Here is a 23027-nt window from a genome sequence, read left to right as displayed (position 1 = left end):
AGTGGGGAATCAGAGGCTGGGAATCAGATGCGGGGAATCAGAGGCGGGGAATCAGAGCTGGGGAATCAGAGGCGGGGAATCAGATTTGGGGAATCAGAGGCAGGGAATTAGATATGGGGAAACAGAGGAGGGGAATCAGAGGCGGGGAAACAGAGGCGTGGAATCAGATATGGGGAATCAGAGCTGGGGAATCAGAGGCGGGGAATCTGAGTTGGGTTATCAGAGGAGGGGAATCAGATATGGGGAAACATGCGGGGCATCAGAGGCGGGGAAACAGAGGCGGGGAATCAGATATGGGGAATCAGAGGTGGGGAATCAGAGGCAGGGAATCAGATGTGCGGAATCAGAGATGGGGTATCAGAGGCATGGAATCAGAATCAGAAGCGGAGAATCAGAGGCCGGGAATCAGAGGCCGGGAATCAGATGCCGGGAATAAAAGGCCGGGAATCAGAGGTGGGGAATCTGAGTCCGGGAATCAGAAATGGGGAATCAGAGGCGGGGAATGAGATATGGGGAATCAGAGGCGGGGAATCAGAGGCGGGGAAACAGAGGCGGGGAATCAGATATGGGGAATCAGAGGTGGCGAATCAAAGGTTGTGAATCAGAGATGGGGAATCAGAGGTGGGGAATCAGAGGCAGGGAAACAAACACGGGGAATCAGAGGCGGGGAATCAGAGCTGGGGAATCAGAGGCGGGGAATCAGAGTTGGGGAATCAGAGGCGTGGAATCAGATATGGGGAAACAGAGGCGGGGAATCAGAGGCGGGGAAACAGAGGCGGGGAATCAGATATGGGGAATCAGAGGTGGGGAATCAGAGGTTGGGAGTCAGAGGCAGGGAATCAGAGGCGGGGAATCAGAGGCGGGGAATCAGAGGCAGGGAATCAGATGTGCAGAATCAGAGAAGGGGAATCAGAGGCAGGGAATCAGAGGCGGGGAATCAGAGGCGGGGAATCAGAGGCCGGGAATCAGAGGCCGGGAATCAGTGGCCGGGAATGAGAGGCCGGGAATCAGAGGCTGGAAATCAGAGGCCGGGAATCAGAGGTGGGGAATAAGAGGCACGGAATCAGATGTGCGGTATCAGAGATGGGGAATCACAGGCAGGGAATCAGAGGCGGGGAATCAGAGGCGCGGAATCAGAGGCAGGGAATCGGATGTGCGGAATCAGAGATGGGGAATCAGAGGTGGGGAATCAGAGTCCGGGAATCAGAGATGGGGAATTAGAGGCGGGGAATCAGAGGCGGGGAAACATAGGTGGGGAATCAGATATGGGGAATCAGAGGTGGGGAATCACAGGCGCTGAATCAGAGATGGTGAATCAGAGGCGGGGAATCAGAGGCAGGAAATCAGACATGGGGAATGAGAGGCTGGGAATCAGACACAGGGAATCAGAGGTGGGGAATCAGAGCTGGGGAATCAGAGGTGGGGAATCAGAGTTGGGGAATCAGAGGTGGGGAATCAGATATGGGGAAACAGAGGCGGGGAATCAGAGGCAGGGAAACAGAGGCGGGGAATCAGATATGGGGAATCAGAGGAGGGGAATCAGAGGTTGGGAATCAGAGGCAGGGACTCAGAGGTTGGGATTCAGATGCAGGGAATCAGATGCGGGGAATAAGAGGTGGGGATTCAGAGGCGAGAAATCAGAGGCAGGGAATCAGAGTTGGGGAATCAGAGGCGGGGAATGAGATATGGGGAATCAGAGGTGGGGAATCAGAGGCGGGGAAACAGAGGCGGGGAATCAGATATGGGGAATCAGAGGTGGGGAATCAGATGTTACGAATCAGAGGCAGTGAATCAGAGGCGGGGAATCAGAGGCGGGGAATCAGAGGCAGGGAATCAGATGTGCGGAATCAGAGATGGGGAATCAGAGGCAGGGAATCAGAGGCAGGGAATCAGAGGCAGGGAATCAGAGGCCGGGAATCAGAGGCGGGGAATCAGATATGGGGAATCAGAGGTGGGGAATCAGAGGCAGGGTATCAGATGTGCGGAATCAGAGATGGGGAGTCAGAGGCAGAGAATCAGAATCAGAAGCGGGGAATAAGAGGCCGGGAATCAGAGGTGGGGAATCAGAGTCCGGGAATCAGAGATGGGGAATCAGAGGCGGGGAATGAGATATTGGGAATCAGAGGCGGGGAATCAGAGGCAGGGAAACAGAGGCGGGGAATCAGATATGGGGAATCAGAGGTTGGGAATCAGAGGCAGGGAATCAGAAGTGGGGAATCAGAGGCTGGGAATCAGATGCGGGGAATCAGAGGCGGGGAATCAGAGCTGGGGAATCAGAGGCGGGGAATCAGATTTGGGGAATCAGAGGCAGGGAATTAGATATGGGGAAACAGAGGAGGGGAATCAGAGGCGGGGAAACAGAGGCGTGGAATCAGATATGGGGAATCAGAGCTGGGGAATCAGAGGCGGGGAATCTGAGTTGGGTTATCAGAGGAGGGGAATCAGATATGGGGAAACATGCGGGGCATCAGAGGCGGGGAAACAGAGGCGGGGAATCAGATATGGGGAATCAGAGGTGGGGAATCAGAGGCAGGGAATCAGATGTGCGGAATCAGAGATGGGGTATCAGAGGCATGGAATCAGAATCAGAAGCGGAGAATCAGAGGCCGGGAATCAGAGGCCGGGAATCAGATGCCGGGAATAAAAGGCCGGGAATCAGAGGTGGGGAATCTGAGTCCGGGAATCAGAAATGGGGAATCAGAGGCGGGGAATGAGATATGGGGAATCAGAGGCGGGGAATCAGAGGCGGGGAAACAGAGGCGGGGAATCAGATATGGGGAATCAGAGGTGGCGAATCAAAGGTTGTGAATCAGAGATGGGGAATCAGAGGCGGGGAATCAGAGGCAGGGAAACAAACACGGGGAATCAGAGGCGGGGAATCAGAGCTGGGGAATCAGAGGCGGGGAATCAGAGTTGGGGAATCAGAGGCGTGGAATCAGATATGGGGAAACAGAGGCGGGGAATCAGAGGCGGGGAAACAGAGGCGGGGAATCAGATATGGGGAATCAGAGGTGGGGAATCAGAGGTTGGGAGTCAGAGGCAGGGAATCAGAGGCGGGGAATCAGAGGCGGGGAATCAGAGGCAGGGAATCAGATGTGCAGAATCAGAGAAGGGGAATGAGAGGCAGGGAATCAGAGGCGGGGAATCAGAGGCGGGGAATCAGAGGCCGGGAATCAGAGGCCGGGAATCAGTGGCCGGGAATGAGAGGCCGGGAATCAGAGGCTGGAAATCAGAGGCCGGGAATCAGAGGTGGGGAATAAGAGGCACGGAATCAGATGTGCGGTATCAGAGATGGGGAATCACAGGCAGGGAATCAGAGGCGGGGAATCAGAGGCGCGGAATCAGAGGCAGGGAATCGGATGTGCGGAATCAGAGATGGGGAATCAGAGGTGGGGAATCAGAGTCCGGGAATCAGAGATGGGGAATTAGAGGCGGGGAATCAGAGGCGGGGAAACATAGGTGGGGAATCAGATATGGGGAATCAGAGGTGGGGAATCACAGGCGCTGAATCAGAGATGGTGAATCAGAGGCGGGGAATCAGAGGCAGGAAATCAGACATGGGGAATGAGAGGCTGGGAATCAGACACAGGGAATCAGAGGTGGGGAATCAGAGCTGGGGAATCAGAGGTGGGGAATCAGAGTTGGGGAATCAGAGGTGGGGAATCAGATATGGGGAAACAGAGGCGGGGAATCAGAGGCAGGGAAACAGAGGCGGGGAATCAGATATGGGGAATCAGAGGAGGGGAATCAGAGGTTGGGAATCAGAGGCAGGGACTCAGAGGTTGGGATTCAGATGCAGGGAATCAGATGCGGGGAATAAGAGGTGGGGATTCAGAGGCGAGAAATCAGAGGCAGGGAATCAGAGTTGGGGAATCAGAGGCAGGGAATTAGATATGGGGAAACAGAGGCGGGGAATTAGAGGCGGGGAATCAGAGGCCGGGAATAAGAGGCCGGGAATCAGAGGTGGGTAATCAGAGTCCGGGAATCAGAGGCGGGGAATGAGATATGGGGAATTAGAGGCGGGGAATCAGAGGCGGGGAAACAGAGGCGGGGAATCAGATATGGGGAATCAGAGGTGGCGAATCAATGGCGGTGAATCAGAGATGGGGAATCAGAGGCGGGGAATCAGAGGCAGGGCATCAAACACGGGGAATGAGAGACGGGGAACCATAGCTGGCGAATCAGAGGCGGGGAATCAGAGTTGGGGAATCAGAGGCGGTGAATCAGATATGGGGAAACAGAGGCGGGAAATCAGAGGCGGGGAAACAGAGGCGGGGAATCAGATATGGGGAATCAGAGGTGGGGAATCAGATATGGGGAAACAGAGGCGGGGAATCAGAGGCGGGGAATCAGAGGCGGGGAATCAGATATGGGGAATCAGAGGTGGGGAATCAGTGGTTGGGAATCAGAGGCAGGGAATCAGATATGGGGAATCAGAGGTGGGGAATCAGTGGTTGGGAATCAGATGTGCGGAATCAGATATGGGGAATCAGAGTCCGGGAATCAGAGATGGGGAATCAGAGGCGGGGAATGAGATATGGGGAATCAGAGGCGGGGAATCAGAGGCAGGGAATCAGATGTGCGGAATCAGAGATGGGGAATCAGAGTCCGGGAATCAGAGATGGGGAATCAGAGGCGGGGAATGAGATATGGGGAATCAGAGGTGGGGAATCAGAGGCGGTGAAACAGATGCTGGGAATCAGATATGGGGAATCAGAGGTGGCGAATCAAAGGCGCTGAATCAGAGATGGGGAATCAGAGGCAGGGAATCAGAGGCAGGGAATCAAACACGGGGAATCATAGAGGCGGGGAATCAGAGTTGGGGAATCAGAGGCGGGGACTCAGATATTGGGGAAACAGAGGCGGGGAATCAGAGGCGGGGTAACAGAGGCGGGGAATCAGATATGGGGAATCAGAGGTGGGGAATCAGAGGTTGCGAATCAGAGGCAGGGAATCAGAGGCGGGGAATCAGAGGCGGGGAATGAGTGGCAGGGAATCAGATATGCGGAATCAGAGATGGGGAATCAGAGGCAGGGAATCAGAGGCTGGGAATCAGAGGCAGGGATTCAGAGGCCGGGAATCAGAGGCGGGGAATCAGATATGGGGAATCAGAGGTGGGGAATCAGAGGCAGGGAATCAGATGTGCGGAATCAGAGATGGGGAATCAGAGGCAGAGAATCAGAATCAGAAGCGGGGAATAAGAGGCCGGGAATCAGAGGTGGGGAATCAGAGTCCGGGAATCAGAGATGGGGAATCAGAGGAGGGGAATGAGATATTGGGAATCAGAGTCGGGGAATCAGAGGCAGGGAAACAGAGGCGGAGAATCAAAAATGGGGAATCAGAGATGGCGAATCAAAGGCGTTGAATCAGAGATGGGGAATCAGAGGCAGGTAATCAGAGGCGGGGAATCAGAGGTGGGGAATCAGAGGCAGGGAATCAGATGTGCGGAATCAGAGATGGGGAATCAGAGTCCGGGAATCAGAGATGGGGAATCAGAGGCGGGGAATGAGATATGGGGAATCAGAGGCGGGGAATCAGAGGCGGGGAAGCAGTTGCGGGGAATCAGATATGGGGAATCAGAGGTGGCGAATCAAAGGCGCTGAATCAGAGATGGGGAATCAGAGGCGGGGAATCAGAGGCAGGGAATCAAACACTGGGAATCAGAGGCGGGGAATCAGAGTTGGGGAATGAGAGGCGGGGAATCAGATATGGGGAAACAGAGGCGGGGAATCAGAGGCGGGGAAACAGAGGCGGGGAATCAGATATGGGGAATCAGAGGTGGGGAATCAGAGGTTGCGAATCAGAGGAAGGGAATCAGAGGCGGGGAATCAGAGGCGGGGAATCAGAGGCAGGGAATCAGATGTGCGGAATCAGAGATGGTGAATCAGAGGCGGGGAATCAGAGGCGGGGAATCAGAGGCAGGGAATCAGAGGCCGGGAATCAGAGGCGGGGAATCAGATGTGCGGAATCAGAGATGGGGAATCAGAGGCAGAGAATCAGAATCAGAAGCGGGGAATAAGAGGCCGGGAATCAGAGGTGGGGAATCAGAGTCCGGGAATCAGAGATGGGGAATCAGAGGCGGGGAATGAGATATTGGGAATCAGAGGCGGGGAATCAGAGGCAGGGAAACAGAGGCGGGGAATCAGATATGGGGAATCAGAGGTTGGGAATCAGAGGCAGGGAATCAGAGGTGGGGAATCAGAGGCAGGGAATCAGATGCGGGGAATCAGAGGCGGGGAATCAGAGCTGGGGAATCAGAGGCGGGGAATCAGAGTTGGGGAATCAGAGGCCGGGAATTAGATATGGGGAAACAGAGGAAGGGAATCAGAGGCGGGGAAACAGAGGCGGGGAATCAGATATGGGGAATCAGATGTTGGGAATCAGAGGCAGGGAATCAGATGTGCGGAATCAGAGATGGGGAATCAGAGGCATGGAATCAGAATCAGAAGCGGGGAATCAGAGGCCGGGAATCAGAGGCCGGGAATCAGATGCCGGGAATAAGAGGCCAGGAATCAGAGGTGGGGTATCAGAGTCCGGGAATCAGAGATGGGGAATCAGAGGCGGGGAATGAGATATGGGGAATCAGAGGTGGGGAATCAGAGGCGGAAAATCAGATATGGGGAATCAGAGGTGGCGAATCAAAGGTTGTGAATAAGAGATGGTGAATCAGAGGCGGGGAATCAGAGGCAGGGAATCAAACACGGGGAATCAGAGGCGGCTAATCAGAGCTGGGGAATCAGAGGCGGGGAATCAGAGTTGGGGAATCAGAGGCGTGGAATCAGATATGGGGAAACAGAGGCGGGGAATCAGAGGCGGGGAAACAGAGGCGGGGAATCAGATATGGGGAATCAGAGGTGGGGAATCAGATATGGGGAAACAGAGGCGGGGAATCAGAGGCGTAAAACAGAGGTGGGGAATCAGTGGTTGGGAATCAGAGTCCGGGAATCAGAGATGGGGAATCAGAGGCGGGGAATGAGATATGGGGAATCAGAGGCGGGGAATCAGAGGCAGGGAATCAGATGTGCGGAATCAGAGATGGGGAATCAGAGTCCTGGAATCAGAGATGGGGAATCAGAGGCGGGGAATGAGATATGGGGAATCAGAGGTGGGGAATCAGAGGCGGTGAAACAGATGCTGGGAATCAGATATGGGGAATCAGAGGTGGCGAATCAAAGGCGCTGAATCAGAGATGGGGAATCAGAGGCAGGGAATCAGAGGCAGGGAATCAAACACGGGGAATCATAGAGGCGGGGAATCAGAGTTGGGGAATCAGAGGCGGGGACTCAGATATTGGGGAAACAGAGGCGGGGAATCAGAGGCGGGGAAACAGAGGCGGGGAATCAGATATGGGGATTCAGAGGTGGGGAATCAGAGGTTGCGAATCAGAGGCAGGGAATCAGAGGCGGGGAATCAGAGGCGGGGAATGAGTGGCAGGGAATCAGATATGCGGAATCAGAGAGGGGGAATCAGAGGCAGGGAATCAGAGGCGGGGAATCAGAGGCAGGGAATCAGAGGCCGGGAATCAGAGGCGGGGAATCAGATATGGGGAATCAGAGGTGGGGAATCAGAGGCAGGGAATCAGATGTGCGGAATCAGAGATGGGGAATCAGAGGCAGAGAATCAGAATCAGAAGCGGGGAATAAGAGGCCGGGAATCAGAGGTGGGGAATCAGAGTCCGGGAATCAGAGATGGGGAATCAGAGGCGGGGAATGAGATATTGGGAATCAGAGTCGGGGAATCAGAGGCAGGGAAACAGAGGCGGAGAATCAGATATGGGGAATCAGAGATGGCGAATCAAAGGCGTTGAATCAGAGATGGGGAATCAGAGGCAGGTAATCAGAGGCGGGGAATCAGAGGCGGGGAATCAGAGGCAGGGAATCAGATGTGCGGAATCAGAGCTGGGGAATCAGAGTCCGGGAATCAGAGATGGGGAATCAGAGGCGGGGAATGAGAAATGGGGAATCAGAGGCGGGGAATAAGAGGCGGGGAAGCAGTTGCGGGGAATCAGATATGGGGAATCAGAGGTGGCGAATCAAAGGCGCTGAATCAGAGATGGGGAATCAGAGGCGGGGAATCAGAGGCAGGGAATCAAACACGGGGAATCAGAGGCGGGGAATCAGAGTTGGGGAATGAGAGGCGGGGAATCAGATATGGGGAAACAGAGGCGGGGAATCAGAGGCGGGGAAACAGAGGCGGGGAATCAGATATGGGGAATCAGAGGTGGGGAATCAGAGGTTGCGAATCAGAGGAAGGGAATCAGAGGCGGGGAATCAGAGGCGGGGAATCAGAGGCAGGGAATCAGATGTGCGGAATCAGAGATGGTGAATCAGAGGCGGGGAATCAGAGGCGGGGAATCAGAGGCAGGGAATCAGAGGCCGGGAATCAGAGGCGGGGAATCAGATATGGGGAATCAGAGGTGGGGAATCAGAGGCAGGGAATCAGATGTGCGGAATCAGAGATGGGGAATCAGAGGCAGAGAATCAGAATCAGAAGCGGGGAATAAGAGGCCGGGAATCAGAGGTGGGGAATCAGAGTCCGGGAATCAGAGATGGGGAATCAGAGGCGGGGAATGAGATATTGGGAATCAGAGGCGGGGAATCAGAGGCAGGGAAACAGAGGCGGGGAATCAGATATGGGGAATCAGAGGTTGGGAATCAGAGGCAGGGAATCAGAGGTGGGGAATCAGAGGCAGGGAATCAGATGCGGGGAATCAGAGGCGGGGAATCAGAGCTGGGGAATCAGAGGCGGGGAAACAGAGGCGGGGAATCAGATATGGGGAATCAGAGGTGGGGAATAAGTTGCAGGGAAGCAGAGGCCGGGTATCAGAGCTGGAAAATAAGAGGCGGGGAATCTGAGTTGGGGTATCAGAGGCGGGGAATCAGATATGGGGAAACAGAGGCGGGGCATCAGAGGTGGGGAAACAGAGGCGGGGAATCAGATATGGGGAATCAGATGTGGGGAATCAGAGGCAGGGAATCAGATGTGCGGAATCAGAGATGGGGAATCAGAGGCATGGAATCAGAATCAGAAGCGGGGAATCAGAGGCCGGGAATCAGAGGCCGGGAATCAGATGCCGGGAATAAGAGGCCAGGAATCAGAGGTGGGGAATCAGAGTCCGGGAATCAGAGATGGGGAATCAGAGGCGGGGAATGAGATACGGGGAATCAGAGGTGGGGAATCAGAGGCGGGGAATCAGATATGGGGAATCAGAGGTGGCGAATCAAAGGTTGTGAATAAGAGATGGTGAATCAGAGGCGGGGAATCAGAGGCAGGGAATCAAACACGGGGAATCAGAGGCGGGTAATCAGAGCTGGGGAATCAGAGGCGGGGAATCAGAGTTGGGGAATCAGAGGAGTGGAATCAGATATGGGGAAACAGAGGCGGGGAATCAGAGGCGGGGAAACAGAGGCGGGGAATCAGATATGGGGAATCAGAGGTGGGGAATCAGATATGGGGAAACAGAGGCGGGGAATCAGAGGCGGAAAACAGAGGTGGGAAATCAGTGGTTGGGAATCAGAGGCAGGGAATCAGATATGGGGAATCAGAGGTGGGGAATCAGTGGTTGGGAATCAGAGGCAGGTAATCAGAGGCGGGGAATCAGAGGCGGGGAATCAGAGGCAGGGAATCAGATGTGCGGAATCAGAGATGGGGAATCAGTGTCCGGGAATCAGAGATGGGGAATCAGAGGCGGGGAATGAGATATGGGGAATCAGAGGCGGGGAATCAGAGGCGGGGAAACAGATGCGGTGAATCAGATATGGGGAATCAGAGGTGGCGAATCAAAGGCGCTGAATCAGAGATGGGGAATCAGAGGCGGGGAATCAGAGGCAGGGAATCAGAGGCCGGGAATCAGAGGCGGGGAATCAGATATGGGGAATCAGAGGTGGGGAATCAGAGGCAGGGAATCAGATGTGCGGAATCAGAGATGGGGAATCAGAGGCAGAGAATCAGAATCAGAAGCGGGGAATAAGAGGCCGGGAATCAGAGGTGGGGAATCAGAGTCCGGGAATCAGAGATGGGGAATCAGAGGCGGGGAATGAGATATTGGGAATCAGAGGCGGGGAATCAGAGGCAGGGAAACAGAGGCGGGGAATCAGATATGGGGAATCAGAGGTTGAGAATCAGAGGCAGGGAATCAGAGGTGGGGAATCAGAGGCAGGGAATCAGATGCGGGGAATCAGAGGCGGGGAATCAGAGCTGGGGAATCAGAGGCGGGGAATCAGAGTTGGGGAATCAGAGGCCGGGAATTAGATATGGGGAAACAGAGGAGGGGAATCAGAGGCGGGGAAACAGAGGCGGGGAATCAGATATGGGGAATCAGATGTGGGGAATCAGAGGCAGGGAATCAGATGTGCGGAATCAGAGATGGGGAATCAGAGGCATGGAATCAGAATCAGAAGCGGGGAATCAGAGGCCGGGAATCAGAGGCCGGGAATCAGATGCCGGGACTAAGAGGCCAGGAATCAGAGGTGGGGTATCAGAGTCCGGGAATCAGAGATGGGGAATCAGAGGCGGGGAATGAGATATGGGGAATCAGAGGTGGGGAATCAGAGGCGGGGAATCAGATATGGGGAATCAGAGGTGGCGAATCAAAGGTTGTGAATAAGAGATGGTGAATCAGAGGCGGGGAATCAGAGGCAGGGAATCAAACACGGGGAATCAGAGGCGGGTAATCAGAGCTGGGGAATCAGAGGCGGGGAATCAGAGTTGGGGAATCAGAGGCGTGGAATCAGATATGGGGAAACAGAGGCGGGGAATCAGAGGCGGGGAAACAGAGGCGGGGATTCAGATATGGGGAATCAGAGGTGGGGAATCAGATATGGGGAAACAGAGGCGGGGAATCAGAGGCGTAAAACAGAGGTGGGGAATCAGTGGTTGGGAATCAGAGTCCGGGAATCAGAGATGGGGAATCAGAGGCGGGGAATGAGATATGGGGAATCAGAGGCGGGGAATCAGAGGCAGGGAATCAGATGTGCGGAATCAGAGATGGGGAATCAGAGTCCGGGAATCAGAGATGGGGAATCAGAGGCGGGGAATGAGATATGGGGAATCAGAGGTGGGGAATCAGAGGCGGTGAAACAGATGCTGGGAATCAGATATGGGGAATCAGAGGTGGCGAATCAAAGGCGCTGAATCAGAGATGGGGAATCAGAGGCAGGGAATCAGAGGCAGGGAATCAAACACGGGGAATCATAGAGGCGGGGAATCAGAGTTGGGGAATCAGAGGCGGGGACTCAGATATTGGGGAAACAGAGGCGGGGAATCAGAGGCGGGGAAACAGAGGCGGGGAATCAGATATGGGGATTCAGAGGTGGGGAATCAGAGGTTGCGAATTAGAGGCAGGGAATCAGAGGCGGGGAATCAGAGGCGGGGAATGAGTGGCAGGGAATCAGATATGCGGAATCAGAGAGGGGGAATCAGAGGCAGGGAATCAGAGGCGGGGAATCAGAGGCAGGGAATTAGAGGCCGGGAATCAGAGGCGGGGAATCAGATATGGGGAATCAGAGGTGGGGAATCAGAGGCAGGGAATCAGATGTGCGGAATCAGAGATGGGGAATCAGAGGCAGAGAATCAGAATCAGAAGCGGGGAATAAGAGGCCGGGAATCAGAGGTGGGGAATCAGAGTCCGGGAATCAGAGATGGGGAAACAGAGGCGGGGAATGAGATATTGGGAATCAGAGTCGGGGAATCAGAGGCAGGGAAACAGAGGCGGAGAATCAGATATGGGGAATCAGAGATGGCGAATCAAAGGCGTTGAATCAGAGATGGGGAATCAGAGGCAGGTAATCAGAGGCGGGGAATCAGAGGCGGGGAATCAGAGGCAGGGAATCAGATGTGCGGAATCAGAGATGGGGAATCAGAGTCCGGGAATCAGAGATGGGGAATCAGAGGCGGGGAATGAGATATGGGGAATCAGAGATGGGGAATCAGAGGCAGAGAATCAGAATCAGAAGCGGGGAATAAGAGGCCGGGAATCAGAGGTGGGGAATCAGAGTCCGGGAATCAGAGATGGGGAATCAGAGGCGGGGAATGAGATATTGGGAATCAGAGGCGGGGAATCAGAGGGAGGGAAACAGAGGCGGGGAATCAGATATGGGGAATCAGAGGTTGGGAATCAGAGGCAGGGAATCAGAGGTGGGGAATCAGAGGCAGGGAATCAGATGCGGGGAATCAGAGGCGGGGAATCAGAGCTGGGGAATCAGAGGCGGGGAAACAGAGGCGGGGAATCAGATATGGGGAATCAGAGGTGGGGAATAAGTTGCAGGGAAGCAGAGGCCGGGTATCAGAGCTGGAAAATAAGAGGCGGGGAATCTGAGTTGGGGTATCAGAGGCGGGGAATCAGATATGGGGAAACAGAGGCGGGGCATCAGAGGTGGGGAAACAGAGGCGGGGAATCAGATATGGGGAATCAGATGTGGGGAATCAGAGGCAGGGAATCAGATGTGCGGAATCAGAGATGGGGAATCAGAGGCATGGAATCAGAATCAGAAGCGGGGAATCAGAGGCCGGGAATCAGAGGCCGGGAATCAGATGCCGGGAATAAGAGGCCAGGAATCAGAGGTGGGGAATCAGAGTCCGGGAATCAGAGATGGGGAATCAGAGGCGGGGAATGAGATACGGGGAATCAGAGGTGGGGAATCAGAGGCGGGGAATCAGATATGGGGAATCAGAGGTGGCGAATCAAAGGTTGTGAATAAGAGATGGTGAATCAGAGGCGGGGAATCAGAGGCAGGGAATCAAACACGGGGAATCAGAGGCGGGTAATCAGAGCTGGGGAATCAGAGGCGGGGAATCAGAGTTGGGGAATCAGAGGAGTGGAATCAGATATGGGGAAACAGAGGCGGGGAATCAGAGGCGGGGAAACAGAGGCGGGGAATCAGATATGGGGAATCAGAGGTGGGGAATCAGATATGGGGAAACAGAGGCGGGGAATCAGAGGCGGAAAACAGAGGTGGGAAATCAGTGGTTGGGAATCAGAGGCAGGGAATCAGATATGGGGAATCAGAGGTGGGGAATCAGTGGTTGGGAATCAGAGGCAGGTAATCAGAGGCGGGGAATCAGAGGCGGGGAATCAGAGGCAGGGAATCAGATGTGCGGAATCAGAGATGGGGAATCAGTGTCCGGGAATCAGAGATGGGGAATCAGAGGCGGGGAATGAGATATGGGGAATCAGAGGCGGGGAATCAGAGGCGGGGAAACAGATGCGGTGAATCAGATATGGGGAATCAGAGGTGGCGAATCAAAGGCGCTGAATCAGAGATGGGGAATCAGAGGCGGGGAATCAGAGGCAGGGAATCAGAGGCCGGGAATCAGAGGCGGGGAATCAGATATGGGGAATCAGAGGTGGGGAATCAGAGGCAGGGAATCAGATGTGCGGAATCAGAGATGGGGAATCAGAGGCAGAGAATCAGAATCAGAAGCGGGGAATAAGAGGCCGGGAATCAGAGGTGGGGAATCAGAGTCCGGGAATCAGAGATGGGGAATCAGAGGCGGGGAATGAGATATTGGGAATCAGAGGCGGGGAATCAGAGGCAGGGAAACAGAGGCGGGGAATCAGATATGGGGAATCAGAGGTTGAGAATCAGAGGCAGGGAATCAGAGGTGGGGAATCAGAGGCAGGGAATCAGATGCGGGGAATCAGAGGCGGGGAATCAGAGCTGGGGAATCAGAGGCGGGGAATCAGAGTTGGGGAATCAGAGGCCGGGAATTAGATATGGGGAAACAGAGGAGGGGAATCAGAGGCGGGGAAACAGAGGCGGGGAATCAGATATGGGGAATCAGATGTGGGGAATCAGAGGCAGGGAATCAGATGTGCGGAATCAGAGATGGGGAATCAGAGGCATGGAATCAGAATCAGAAGCGGGGAATCAGAGGCCGGGAATCAGAGGCCGGGAATCAGATGCCGGGACTAAGAGGCCAGGAATCAGAGGTGGGGTATCAGAGTCCGGGAATCAGAGATGGGGAATCAGAGGCGGGGAATGAGATATGGGGAATCAGAGGTGGGGAATCAGAGGCGGGGAATCAGATATGGGGAATCAGAGGTGGCGAATCAAAGGTTGTGAATAAGAGATGGTGAATCAGAGGCGGGGAATCAGAGGCAGGGAATCAAACACGGGGAATCAGAGGCGGGTAATCAGAGCTGGGGAATCAGAGGCGGGGAATCAGAGTTGGGGAATCAGAGGCGTGGAATCAGATATGGGGAAACAGAGGCGGGGAATCAGAGGCGGGGAAACAGAGGCGGGGATTCAGATATGGGGAATCAGAGGTGGGGAATCAGATATGGGGAAACAGAGGCGGGGAATCAGAGGCGTAAAACAGAGGTGGGGAATCAGTGGTTGGGAATCAGAGTCCGGGAATCAGAGATGGGGAATCAGAGGCGGGGAATGAGATATGGGGAATCAGAGGCGGGGAATCAGAGGCAGGGAATCAGATGTGCGGAATCAGAGATGGGGAATCAGAGTCCGGGAATCAGAGATGGGGAATCAGAGGCGGGGAATGAGATATGGGGAATCAGAGGTGGGGAATCAGAGGCGGTGAAACAGATGCTGGGAATCAGATATGGGGAATCAGAGGTGGCGAATCAAAGGCGCTGAATCAGAGATGGGGAATCAGAGGCAGGGAATCAGAGGCAGGGAATCAAACACGGGGAATCATAGAGGCGGGGAATCAGAGTTGGGGAATCAGAGGCGGGGACTCAGATATTGGGGAAACAGAGGCGGGGAATCAGAGGCGGGGAAACAGAGGCGGGGAATCAGATATGGGGATTCAGAGGTGGGGAATCAGAGGTTGCGAATTAGAGGCAGGGAATCAGAGGCGGGGAATCAGAGGCGGGGAATGAGTGGCAGGGAATCAGATATGCGGAATCAGAGAGGGGGAATCAGAGGCAGGGAATCAGAGGCGGGGAATCAGAGGCAGGGAATTAGAGGCCGGGAATCAGAGGCGGGGAATCAGATATGGGGAATCAGAGGTGGGGAATCAGAGGCAGGGAATCAGATGTGCGGAATCAGAGATGGGGAATCAGAGGCAGAGAATCAGAATCAGAAGCGGGGAATAAGAGGCCGGGAATCAGAGGTGGGGAATCAGAGTCCGGGAATCAGAGATGGGGAATCAGAGGCGGGGAATGAGATATTGGGAATCAGAGTCGGGGAATCAGAGGCAGGGAAACAGAGGCGGAGAATCAGATATGGGGAATCAGAGATGGCGAATCAAAGGCGTTGAATCAGAGATGGGGAATCAGAGGCAGGTAATCAGAGGCGGGGAATCAGAGGCGGGGAATCAGAGGCAGGGAATCAGATGTGCGGAATCAGAGATGGGGAATCAGAGTCCGGGAATCAGAGATGGGGAATCAGAGGCGGGGAATGAGATATGGGGAATCAGAGGCGGGGAATCAGAGGCGGGGAAGCAGTTGCGGGGAATCAGATATGGGGAATCAGAGGTGGCGAATCAAAGGCGCTGAATCAGAGATGGGGAATCAGAGGCGGGGAATCAGAGGCAGGGAATCAAACACGGGGAATCAGAGGCGGGGAATCAGAGTTGGGGAATGAGAGGCGGGGAATCAGATATGGGGAAACAGAGGCGGGGAATCAGAGGCGGGGAAACAGAGGCGGGGAATCAGATATGGGGAATCAGAGGAGGGGAATCAGAGGTTGCGAATCAGAGGAAGGGAATCAGAGGCGGGGAATCAGAGGCGGGGAATCAGAGGCAGGGAATCAGATGTGCGGAATCAGAGATGGTGAATCAGAGGCGGGGAATCAGAGGCGGGGAATCAGAGGCAGGGAATCAGAGGCCGGGAATCAGAGGCGGGGAATCAGATATGGGGAATCAGAGGTGGGGAATCAGAGGCAGGGAATCAGATGTGCGGAATCAGAGATGGGGAATCAGAGGCAGAGAATCAGAATCAGAAGCGGGGAATAAGAGGCCGGGAATCAGAGGTGGGGAATCAGAGTCCGGGAATCAGAGATGGGGAATCAGAGGCGGAGAATGAGATATTGGGAATCAGAGGCGGGGAATCAGAGGCAGGGAAACAGAGGCGGGGAATCAGATATGGGGAATCAGAGGTTGGGAATCAGAGGCAGGGAATCAGAGGTGGGGAAACAGAGGCGGGGAATCAGATGCGGGGAATCAGAGGCGGGGAATCAGAGCTGGGGAATCAGAGGCGGGGAATCAGAGTTGGGGAATCAGAGGCCGGGAATTAGATATGGGGAAACAGAGGAGGGGAATCAGAGGCGGGGAAACAGAGGCGGGGAATCAGATATGGGGAATCAGAGGTGGGGAATAAGTTGCAGGGAAGCAGAGGCCGGGTATCAGAGCTGGGGAATAAGAGGCGGGGAATCTGAGTTGGGGTATCAGAGGCGGGGAATCAGATATGGGGAAACAGAGGCGGGGCATCAGAGGTGGGGAAACAGAGGCGGGGAATCAGATATGGGGAATCAGATGTGGGGAATCAGAGGCAGGGAATCAGATGTGCGGAATCAGAGATGGGGAATCAGAGGCATGGAATCAGAATCAGAAGCGGGGAATCAGAGGCCGGGAATCAGAGGCCGGGAATCAGATGCCGGGAATAAGAGGCCAGGAATCAGAGGTGGGGAATCAGAGTCCGGGAATCAGAGATGGGGAATCAGAGGCGGGGAATGAGATACGGGGAATCAGAGGTGGGGAATCAGAGGCGGGGAATCAGATATGGGGAATCAGAGGTGGCGAATCAAAGGTTGTGAATAAGAGATGGTGAATCAGAGGCGGGGAATCAGAGGCAGGGAATCAAACACGGGGAATCAGAGGCGGGTAATCAGAGCTGGGGAATCAGAGGCGGGGAATCAGAGTTGGGGAATCAGAGGAGTGGAATCAGATATGGGGAAACAGAGGCGGGGAATCAGAGGCGGGGAAACAGAGGCGGGGAATCAGATATGGGGAATCAGAGGTGGGGAATCAGATATGGGGAAACAGAGGCGGGGAATCAGAGGCGGAAAACAGAGGTGGGAAATCAGTGGTTGGGAATCAGAGGCAGGGAATCAGATATGGGGAATCAGAGGTGGGGAATCAGTGGTTGGGAATCAGAGGCAGGTAATCAGAGGCGGGGAATCAGAGGCGGGGAATCAGAGGCAGGGAATCAGATGTGCGGAATCAGAGATGGGGAATCAGTGTCCGGGAATCAGAGATGGGGAATCAGAGGCGGGGAATGAGATATGGGGAATCAGAGGCGGGGAATCAGAGGCGGGGAAACAGATGCGGTGAATCAGATATGGGGAATCAGAGGTGGCGAATCAAAGGCGCTGAATCAGAGATGGGGAATCAGAGGCGGGGAATCAGAGGCAGGGAATCAAACACGGGGAATAAGAGGCGGGGAATCAGAGTTGGGGAATCAGAGGCGGGGAATCAGAGGCGGGGAAACAGAGGCGGGGAATCAGATATGGGGAATCAGAGGTGGGGAATCAGATGTTACGAATCAGAGGCAGTGAATCAGAGGCGGGGAATCAGAGGCGGGGAATCAGAGGCAGGGAATCAGATGTGCGGAATCAGAGATGGGGAATCAGAGGCAGGGAATCAGAGGCGGGGAATCAGAGGCAGGGAATCAGAGGCCGGGAATCAGAGGCGGGGAATCAGATATGGGGAATCAGAGGTGGGGAATCAGAGGCGGGGAATCTGAGTTGGGGAATCAGAGGCGGGGAATCAGATTTGGGGAATCAGAGGCAGGGAATTAGATATGGGGAAACAGAGGAGGGGAATCAGAGGCGGGGAAACAGAGGCGTGGAATCAGATATGGGGAATCAGAGCTGGGGAATCAGAGGCGGGGAATCTGAGTTGGGTTATCAGAGGAGGGGAATCAGATATGGGGAAACATGCGGGGCATCAGAGGCGGGGAAACAGAGGTGGGGAATCAGATATGGGGAATCAGAGGTGGGGAATCAGAGGCAGGGAATCAGATGTGCGGAATCAGAGATGGGGTATCAGAGGCATGGAATCAGAATCAGAAGCGGAGAATCAGAGGCCGGGAATCAGAGGCCGGGAATCAGATGCCGGGAATAAAAGGCCGGGAATCAGAGGTGGGGAATCTGAGTCCGGGAATCAGAAATGGGGAATCAGAGGCGGGGAATGAGATATGGGGAATCAGAGGCGGGGAATCAGAGGCGGGGAAACAGAGGCGGGGAATCAGATATGGGGAATCAGAGGTGGCGAATCAAAGGTTGTGAATCAGAGATGGGGAATCAGAGGCGGGGAATCAGAGGCAGGGAAACAAACACGGGGAATCAGAGGCGGGGAATCAGAGCTGGGGAATCAGAGGCGGGGAATCAGAGTTGGGGAATCAGAGGCGTGGAATCAGATATGGGGAAACAGAGGCGGGGAATCAGAGGCGGGGAAACAGAGGCGGGGAATCAGATATGGGGAATCAGAGGTGGGGAATCAGAGGTTGGGAGTCAGAGGCAGGGAATCAGAGGCGGGGAATCAGAGGCGGGGAATCAGAGGCAGGGAATCAGATGTGCAGAATCAGAGAAGGGGAATCAGAGGCAGGGAATCGGAGGCGGGGAATCAGAGGCGGGGAATCAGAGGCCGGGAATCAGAGGCCGGGAATCAGTGGCCGGGAATGAGAGGCCGGGAATCAGAGGCTGGAAATCAGAGGCCGGGAATCAGAGGTGGGGAATAAGAGGCACGGAATCAGATGTGCGGTATCAGAGATGGGGAATCACAGGCAGGGAATCAGAGGCGGGGAATCAGAGGCGCGGAATCAGAGGCAGGGAATCGGATGTGCGGAATCAGAGATGGGGAATCAGAGGTGGGGAATCAGAGTCCGGGAATCAGAGATGGGGAATTAGAGGCGGGGAATCAGAGGCGGGGAAACATAGGTGGGGAATCAGATATGGGGAATCAGAGGTGGGGAATCACAGGCGCTGAATCAGAGATGGTGAATCAGAGGCGGGGAATCAGAGGCAGGAAATCAGACATGGGGAATGAGAGGCTGGGAATCAGACACGGGGAATCAGAGGTGGGGAATCAGAGCTGGGGAATCAGAGGTGGGGAATCAGAGTTGGGGAATCAGAGGTGGGGAATCAGATATGGGGAAACAGAGGCGGGGAATCAGAGGCAGGGAAACAGAGGCGGGGAATCAGATATGGGGAATCAGAGGAGGGGAATCAGAGGTTGGGAATCAGAGGCAGGTACTCAGAGGTTGGGATTCAGATGCAGGGAATCAGATGCGGGGAATAAGAGGTGGGGATTCAGAGGCGAGAAATCAGAGGCAGGGAATCAGAGTTGGGGAATCAGAGGCAGGGAATTAGATATGGGGAAACAGAGGCGGGGAATTAGAGGCGGGGAATCAGAGGCCGGGAATAAGAGGCCGGGAATCAGAGGTGGGTAATCAGAGTCCGGGAATCAGAGGCGGGGAATGAGATATGGGGAATTAGAGGCGGGGAATCTGAGGCGGGGAAACAGAGGCGGGGAATCAGATATGGGGAATCAGAGGTGGCGAATCAATGGCGGTGAATCAGAGATGGGGAATCAGAGGCGGGGAATCAGAGGCAGGGCATCAAACACGGGGAATGAGAGACGGGGAATCATAGCTGGCGAATCAGAGGCGGGGAATCAGAGTTGGGGAATCAGAGACGGTGAATCAGATATGGGGAAACAGAGGCGGGAAATCAGAGGCGGGGAATCAGAGGCGGGGAATCAGATATGGGGAATCAGAGGTGGGGAATCAGATATGGGGAAACAGAGGCGGGGAATCAGAGGCGGGGAAACAGAGGCGGGGAATCAGATATGGGGAATCAGAGGTGGGGAATCAGTGGTTGGGAATCAGAGGCAGGGAATCAGATATGGGGAATCAGAGGTGGGGAATCAGTGGTTGGCAATCAGATGTGCGGAATCAGATATGGGGAATCAGAGTCCGGGAATCAGAGATGGGGAATCAGAGGCGGGGAATGAGATATGGGGAATCAGAGGCGGGGAATCAGAGGCAGGGAATCAGATGTGCGGAATCAGAGATGGGGAATCAGAGTCCGGGAATCAGAGATGGGGAATCAGAGGCGGGGAATGAGATATGGGGAATCAGAGGTGGGGAATCAGAGGCGGTGAAACAGATGCTGGGAATCAGATATGGGGAATCAGAGGTGGCGAATCAAAGGCGCTGAATCAGAGATGGGGAATCAGAGGCAGGGAATCAGAGGCAGGGAATCAAACACGGGGATTCATAGAGGCGGGGAATCAGAGTTGGGGAATCAGAGTTGGGGAATCAGAGGCGGGGACTCAGATATTGGGGAAACAGAGGCGGGGAATCAGAGGCGGGGAAACAGAGGCGGGGAATCAGATATGGGGAATCAGAGGTGGGGAATCAGAGGTTGCGAATCAGAGGCAGGGAATCAGAGGCGGGGAATCAGAGGCGGGGAATGAGTGGCAGGGAATCAGATATGCGGAATCAGAGATGGGGAATCAGAGGCAGGGAATCAGAGGCGGGGAATCAGAGGCAGGGATTCAGAGGCCGGGAATCAGAGGCGGGGAATCAGATATGGGGAATCAGAGGTGGGGAATCAGAGGCTGGGAATCAGATGTGCGGAATCAGAGATGGGGAATCAGAGGCAGAGAATCAGAATCAGAAGCGGGGAATAAGAGGCCGGGAATCAGAGGTGGGGAATCAGAGTCCGGGAATCAGAGATGGGGAATCAGAGGCGGGGAATGAGATATTGGGAATCAGAGTCGGGGAATCAGAGGCAGGGAAACAGAGGCGGAGAATCAAAAATGGGGAATCAGAGATGGCGAATCAAAGGTGTTGAATCAGAGATGGCGAATCAGAGGCAGGTAATCAGAGGCGGGGAATCAGAGGCGGGGAATCAGAGGCAGGGAATCAGATGTGCGGAATCAGAGATGGGGAATCAGAGTCCGGGAATCAGAGATGGGGAATCAGAGGCGGGGAATGAGATATGGGGAATCAGAGGCGGGGAATCAGAGGCGGGGAAGCAGTTGCGGGGAATCAGATATGGGGAATCAGAGGTGGCGAATCAAAGGCGCTGAATCAGAGATGGGGAATCAGAGGCGGGGAATCAGAGGTAGGGAATCAAACACTGGGAATCAGAGGCGGGGAATCAGAGTTGGGGAATGAGAGGTGGGGAATCAGATATGGGGAAACAGAGGCGGGGAATCAGAGGCGGGGAAACAGAGGCGGGGAATCAGATATGGGGAATCAGAGGTGGGGAATCAGAGGTTGCGAATCAGAGGAAGGGAATCAGAGGCGGGGAATCAGAGGCGGGGAATCAGAGGCAGGGAATCAGAGGCGGGGAATCAGATATGGGGAATCAGAGGTGGGGAATCAGAGGCAGGGAATCAGATGTGCGGAATCAGAGATGGGGAATCAGAGGCAGAGAATCAGAATCAGAAGCGGGGTATAAGAGGCCGGGAATCAGAGGTGGGGAATCAGAGTCCGGGAATCAGAGATGGGGAATCAGAGGCGGGGAATGAGATATTGGGAATCAGAGTCGGGGAATCAGAGGCAGGGAAACAGAGGCGGAGAATCAGATATGGGGAATCAGAGATGGCGAATCAAAGGCGTTGAATCAGAGATGGGGAATCAGAGGCAGGTAATCAGAGGCGGGGAATCAGAGGCGGGGAATCAGAGGCAGGGAATCAGATGTGCGGAATCAGAGATGGGGAATCAGAGTCCGGGAATCAGAGATGGGGAATCAGAGGCGGGGAATGAGATATGGGGAATCAGAGGCGGGGAATCAGAGGCGGGGAAGCAGTTGCGGGGAATCAGATATGGGGAATCAGAGGTGGCGAATCAAAGGCGCTGAATCAGAGATGGGGAATCAGAGGCGGGGAATCAGAGGCAGGGAATCAAACACGGGGAATCAGAGGCGGGGAATCAGAGTTGGGGAATGAGAGGCGGGGAATCAGATATGGGGAAACAGAGGCGGGGAATCAGAGGCGGGGAAACAGAGGCGGGGAATCAGATATGGGGAATCAGAGGTGGGGAATCAGAGGTTGCGAATCAGAGGAAGGGAATCAGAGGCGGGGAATCAGAGGCGGGGAATCAGAGGCAGGGAATCAGATGTGCGGAATCAGAGATGGTGAATCAGAGGCGGGGAATCAGAGGCGGGGAATCAGAGGCAGGGAATCAGAGGCCGGGAATCAGAGGCGGGGAATCAGATATGGGGAATCAGAGGTGGGGAATCAGAGGCAGGGAATCAGATGTGCGGAATCAGAGATGGGGAATCAGAGGCAGAGAATCAGAATCAGAAGCGGGGAATAAGAGGCCGGGAATCAGAGGTGGGGAATCAGAGTCCGGGAATCAGAGATGGGGAATCAGAGGCGGGGAATGAGATATTGGGAATCAGAGGCGGGGAATCAGAGGCAGGGAAACAGAGGCGGGGAATCAGATATGGGGAATCAGAGGTTGGGAATCAGAGGCAGGGAATCAGAGGTGGGGAATCAGAGGCAGGGAATCAGATGCGGGGAATCAGAGGCGGGGAATCAGAGCTGGGGAATCAGAGGCGGGGAAACAGAGGCGGGGAATCAGATATGGGGAATCAGAGGTGGGGAATAAGTTGCAGGGAAGCAGAGGCCGGGTATCAGAGCTGGAAAATAAGAGGCGGGGAATCTGAGTTGGGGTATCAGAGGCGGGGAATCAGATATGGGGAAACAGAGGCGGGGCATCAGAGGTGGGGAAACAGAGGCGGGGAATCAGATATGGGGAATCAGATGTGGGGAATCAGAGGCAGGGAATCAGATGTGCGGAATCAGAGATGGGGAATCAGAGGCATGGAATCAGAATCAGAAGCGGGGAATCAGAGGCCGGGAATCAGAGGCCGGGAATCAGATGCCGGGAATAAGAGGCCAGGAATCAGAGGTGGGGAATCAGAGTCCGGGAATCAGAGATGGGGAATCAGAGGCGGGGAATGAGATACGGGGAATCAGAGGTGGGGAATCAGAGGCGGGGAATCAGATATGGGGAATCAGAGGTGGCGAATCAAAGGTTGTGAATAAGAGATGGTGAATCAGAGGCGGGGAATCAGAGGCAGGGAATCAAACACGGGGAATCAGAGGCG

This window comes from Narcine bancroftii, chromosome 1, assembly GCF_036971445.1.
Source record: "Narcine bancroftii isolate sNarBan1 chromosome 1, sNarBan1.hap1, whole genome shotgun sequence".
NCBI classification, from domain to species: domain Eukaryota; kingdom Metazoa; phylum Chordata; class Chondrichthyes; order Torpediniformes; family Narcinidae; genus Narcine; species Narcine bancroftii.
This window is presented reverse-complemented; position numbering follows the sequence as displayed.